This window comes from Ovis canadensis, chromosome 10 (genome assembly GCF_042477335.2).
Source record: "Ovis canadensis isolate MfBH-ARS-UI-01 breed Bighorn chromosome 10, ARS-UI_OviCan_v2, whole genome shotgun sequence".
NCBI lineage: Eukaryota > Metazoa > Chordata > Mammalia > Artiodactyla > Bovidae > Ovis > Ovis canadensis.
The window spans coordinates 35,864,091-35,870,153 of NC_091254.1; positions in this window are offsets into that span (position 1 = coordinate 35,864,091).

Below are 6,063 nucleotides of genomic sequence, written 5' to 3' on the forward strand. Positions count from 1 at the left end.
TTAGGACTCTGGGCTCCCAAAGCAGGGAGCCGGGATTTGATCCCTTGTCAGAGGAATAGATCCCACTTGGTGCCACTAACACCTGGAGCGACCAAAAAAAAAAAAAACCAAACTTACCCATAAAGAGAAGGAGAAAGGGTGATAACCATGGGGTAGAGGAAAGCACAAGCTTATACACAAGTATTCTGTTAATGGGGAAATCGTAGTTATATGTTGATGGATAATATAAACCGATGAAAAGGAAAGAGAGGCTGAAAATGCTAGAGGCAAGGGAACCAGGAAGGTCTGCTTGAGATGAAGAGGTGGCTTCCAGAGCCCAGGAAGAGGATTAGCATTGGACTAGATGAGGAACAAACACGTTTGCTTTGGAGACCAGCAGAGAAAGTAAAAATGTGGATGGATGTACATAATATTAGAGAAAAAGAAGGAGAAGGAATCTCGACAGTCTCTGTTTTCTCTGTGAAACAGAAAATCGTCATCTATAGACTATGGAAATCTTGAAGCAGATTTTTTTAAGTCAGGATTTTTATTTATTTATTAGTTCTTATACTTATTTATTTTATACAGTAAAATTCTGAGTGGTGAAGTTTTGAGTATTGTTTTCAAAACGCAAAGTGAAGCTATTGTGAGCAAAGGTGATAGAGCAGCTAAGAGGTGATTCCAGTTTACAGTTATGTAGGTGTTTCCAGGAGTGAGAATTTTGAATCATCCCGAACCTGGGATTATGCAGTTAACAGAACTATACTAGGACTGGGCTTCCCCAGTGGCTCAGCAGTAAGGAAACTGTTTGCAATGCAGGAGACCCAGGAGACGCAGTTTTCAATCGCTGGGTCAGGAAGATTCCCCTGAAGAAGGGCATGGCAACGCATTTCAGTATTCTTGCCTGGAGAATCCCATGGACAGAGGAGCCTGGTGGGCTACAGTCCATGGGGTTGCAAAGAGTTGGACACGACTGAAGCTACTGAACACAAGCATATTAGGACTAGGGAGCTTAGGGTGCTGATGTTAGGGTGACTGACGTGACACACCTCAGGGTCTAGACCAAATATCCCTGTGAAGGAAGTGAAGTGGAGAACGGCACCATCCAGTCTGTAGGCTCTAGACATGCGTGGCTCCTGAGCACATGGAAAATACTGCTGGTGCAAACAGAAATGTGCTGTAAGAGTAAAATACACACAGGATTTCAGAGTGCCCCAGCACTTAAGAAAACAAAATCAGGTGGTGATGGCTGGCCACAGAATTCCTCTCTGGTGGCTGAGAACAAGGCAAGAGCTCTTGCCAGCCCACTCCTATCAGCAGTCTACCGGCCGGGGCGGGGGCGGAGGGGGCGGGGCGGGGGCGGGGCGGTTTAACTTGCTCATAAGAGAAAGAAAAGGCATAAATATTAGAATGAAAGAAATAATATTGTCATTGCTCACAAATGATACGATTATATGTGTGAAAAATAACCTACAAATGTTAGTTACTAAATGAATTTGGCGAGACTAGTAGATGAAAGATAATGCTCAAAATTTTATTGCGTTTATTTATGCCAGTTTAGAAAAAAGTAAAATATCAAAGTGAAAGCGTCGGTTGCTCAGTTGTGTCCGACTCTTTGCAACCGCCTGGCCTGTAGCCTGCCAGGCTCTTCTGTCCAGGCAAGAATACTGAAGTGGGTTGCCATTTCCTTCTCCAAGGGGATCTTCTAAACGCAGGAATCAAAACTGGAGTCTCCTGCATTGCAAGCAGATTCTTTACCATCTGAGCCATCTGGGCCCAAAATTCAAAAAAAAGAGTAAAATGTTCCATTGATCATTTTGTGTATTGATTAATGAGCTTCCCTGGTGGCTCAGACGGTAAAGAATCTGCCTGCAATGCAGGAGACCTAGGTTCGATCCCTAAGTCGGGAAGATCCCCTAGAGAAGGGAATAGCTACCCACTCCAGTATTCTTGCATGGAGAATCCCATGGATAGAAGACCCTGGTGTCCATGGGATCACAAAGAGTCGAACATGACTGCGTGACTTCACTTCATATTGATTAATACTGACATTTTGAATAAAACATGATGAAATTTAATTGTATCTGGGTTTTTTTGTTTATCTTTTAAAAAATACTAGAGGGAATTCCTGGTGGTGCAATGGTTAGGGCTCTGTGCTCTCACTGCCAAGGGCTCAGATTTAATCTCTGGTCGGTAAACTAAAATCCCACAAGCTACTTGGTACAAACAAAAAATAAATGAAAATAGAAATTGGCCTAAATGGTCTCTATGATGAACTAGGTTTGAATGAAGTCAAAGAACCACCATGGAGGGGGCAAGGGAGACAGCTGGCAGGAGAGGAGTCATGAAGAGAAAGGGACCATAGTCTTAGGATTTCAGAGGTGGTGCCAGTCTTTGGGACCCAAAATCCGTGTAGGAATCCGTGTAGGAATTGCTGAGGTGGGAGGCACAGTTCATTGAAGTGAGAGGGGAGATTCATCGGAGGGCATTACCAGGGAGAGATGAGCTGGTTCGGGGTTTCTCTCAGGCTTGTTGACAGTTTGGACTGGATAATTCTTTGTTATGGTGGTGGGGGAGGGGTGGTTCCCTTGTGCTTTTTAGGTTGTTTAGCAGTATCTCTAGGACTTCCCTCTGGAGAAGGAAAAGGCACCCCACTCCAGTATTCTTGCCTGGAAAATCCCATGGTTGGAGGAGCCTGATAGGTTACAGTCCATGGGGTCGCAGAGTCGGACAGGACTGAGCGACTTCACTAGGACTTCCCTGGTGGCTGAGGTGGTAAAGAGTCTGCCTGCGATGCAGGACACCTGGGTTCGATCTCTGGGTCAGGAAGATTCCCCTGGAGAAGGCAATGGCAACCCACCCCAGGATTCTTGTGTGGCGTGTTCTATGGACAGAGGAGGCTGGTGGGCTATATCTGTGGGGTCGCAAAGAGTAGGACCCAACTCAGCAACTGAACAAGAAATAAGTCTTATCCACTAGTCCACCGAGGTAGTCCTCCATACATTTCAAAATGATCACCACTGTTAGTCTAGGAAAAGAAATGTTCTTTAGGTGATAATAACATAGTAGGCGATTGCATAGTAGGCGTCCCAGGTGGCTCTAGTGGTAAAGAACCCACTTGCCAATGCAGGAGACACAAGAGACCCGGGTTCGATCCCTGAGTCAGAAAGGTCCCCTGGAGAAGGAAATGGCAACCCACTCCAGTATTCTTGCCTGGAGAATCCCATGGACAGAGAGGAGCCTGGCAAGCTACAGTCCATGGAGTTGCAAAATCAGACACGACTGAAGCGACTGAGCATGCATGCAGGCAGTTGCAGGCACCACCTTCAGCTTTGCAGCAAATGGGTATACAATGAGCAAGTAGGAACCAACTACAGTCTAGTTTCTGTCCTGATAAGCCATGTAGTTGCAACATTTTCAAAATATTAAACTGATAATGATGCCTAATGACCTTTGAATCTCAAAGTTAATTTTCCTGAGTTCCTCATGAGATAATAGTTTCAAACTCCAGGCCTTATTGAAAAAAAAAAAAAAAAAGATTGTCTTAATTTTATAAGCTCCACCCTGTGTATCAGGTGAGTTAGGTGATAGCATAGTTTCACTGGAAGCAATGTATTCAGAAATGAGGAAGGTTAGAAGGGCAGTTTCAAGCAAGCATGAAACTTCTGTACTTCTGAAACACTGACAAAAAGGAAGGGAATTGTTCAGACTTGAGGATCAGCTCCACTTGGTGTCAGCTGGGGTAGCTTGAAGGCTGGGAGTTACAGCCATCTGAGCGCTCGCTCACCCATGGCTGGCACTTGGGCCAGGGGGCTAGAGTGGCTGGCGCTAAGCCTTCTGGCTCCGTGTGCTTAACTCTGGAGATGAAAACCCCATCACCCCAAATACCTGCTCCTCTGTAGTGGCTGGAGTTACATTTTTATTTTTCGGATGGGATCCTTGTATTTTTAAATATAAGGGTATATTCTTTAGAGGTATTGTTGTTTTAGTCGCTAAGTCATGTCCTCTTTGCAACCCCATGGACTGTAGCCCACCAGGCTCCTCTGTCTATGGGATTTCCCAGGCAAGAATATTGGAGTGGGTTGCTGTTTCCTTCTCCAGATCTTCCTGACCTAAGGATCTAACCCACATCTCCAGCACTGCAGGTGGATTCTTTCAGTCAGCTCATTCGCTCAGTCATCCGACTCTTTGCGACCCCACGGGCTGCAGCACGCCAGGCCTCCCTGTCCATCACCAACTCCTGGAGTTTACTCAAACTCATGTCCATTGAGTTGGTGATGTCATCCAACCATCTCATCCTCTGTCGTCCCTTTCTCCTCATGCCTTCAATCTTTCCCAGCATCAGGGTCTTTTCCAATGAGTCAGAAAACAGGTGGATTCTTTACCACTATGCCGCCTGGGGAAGTCCCTTTTGAGGTATATTTTACATATAATAAAAAATACTCCCATCTTAAGTGTACACTTCCGTGAGTTTTGACAAAAGCATAACCGTGTAACTACCGTTAAGGTACAGAACACTTCCATTTTGCCCACAACTTTCACCTTGTCCTTTTGCAGTCTCCTCTCAGCACGAGGTAACCACTGATCTGCTTTATCAAGATATGGAAATTCTGTCTTTCCTAGAATTTCACATAAATGAAATCATATAGTATGTAATTTTTCTCACTTCTTTTACTTAGTGTTTTTGAGATTCATCTATATTGCTGTGCTCAGTAGCTTCTTTTTCTTAATGCCTGTTTTCTTTTGCTAAATTTCCATCAAATGGATATAGCATACAATCTCAAGTACCAGTTGATGGGCTTTTGTGTTTTTTTTCCAGTTTGGGCTAATATAAAACAATTATGAATAGCTTTGTGTACAGCCTTTGTGAGGGCATGTTTTCATTTCTCCGGATACTTAGGGATGGAATTGCGTCGTCTTACTCTTTATATAACACTTAAGTTGCTACTAGCTGGTGAGAGTAAACGTGAATTTCTGTATCCTGCACCAGAACATGACAAGCTTGTTGCCAAGATAATTAGTTTCAATTCTTTCATTTCTTCTTCCACACCTCTCCTGTTGAAATCATTGGAGTATTTTCATTTTATACAATGTTTTATAGTCTATGGTTAGATAGACTTCTGTTTATTTGATTTGGTGTACTTACTGATGCTTTTAAATTTCATGGGAGGAAAACCTTTAAGGAGACTTTCAGGTAAGATCATGAGCGGTCAACTGAATCTTCGAATGTTTGAAAATGCCCTCAAACTTGAATAATAACTTGGGCATAGAATTCCAGCTTCAGACTCCAGAGGAGAGATTTTGAACATAGATCTATTGGGCTCCAAGGTTCATACACCATCCATCATATTCTTGGGAGATATTTAGCTTGGATCAAACCTAGATCAGACAGGTGTTAACTGTTCTTAAAATGAAAGAAAGTGAAAGTGAAGTCGCTCAGTTGTGTCTGACTCTATGCCACCCCGTGGACTGTAGCCCACCAGGCTCCTCCGTCCATGGGATTCTCCAGGCAAGAATACTGGAGTGGGTTGCCATTTCCTTCTCCAGAGGATCTTCCCGACCCAGGTCTCCCGCGTTGCAGATGCTTTAACCTCTGAGCCACCAGGGAAGTCCCAACTTCTTAAGCATATGAAAAGAAGTTATATCTCTTAAGTGTTAGAACTATGACTATTTAGATAGATTTCCTCTCAGTTGAAGGAAAAAAACCCACTCTACAAAACCTATTCAAACAGAGAACAGTTTAGCTCTCTTTCACTGAGATATTATAAGCTATGTTACATGGCGTAATGCATATGGTATGGATTGTGTAAAGGTGACAGTACAGGCCAGCTACATTTCGAAAATTTCTTTCAAAATGGCATGTTTTGCACCATTTATATAAAGTATGAAAAAAGAATAAGGTAAAAGTTTTGATACATAGATTAATTTTCAAAAGGAAACACCATTAAACACACACTTTTTTTTATAAGTGTTGAAAAACCTAAAGTCCAGTCTGACTGTAATGTATTTCAAAAGGCAAGGGTTCAAACTTACTCAGTGTGCTTAAACTGCATTTTATATTTGTTGAAAGAAATATCATTCCAA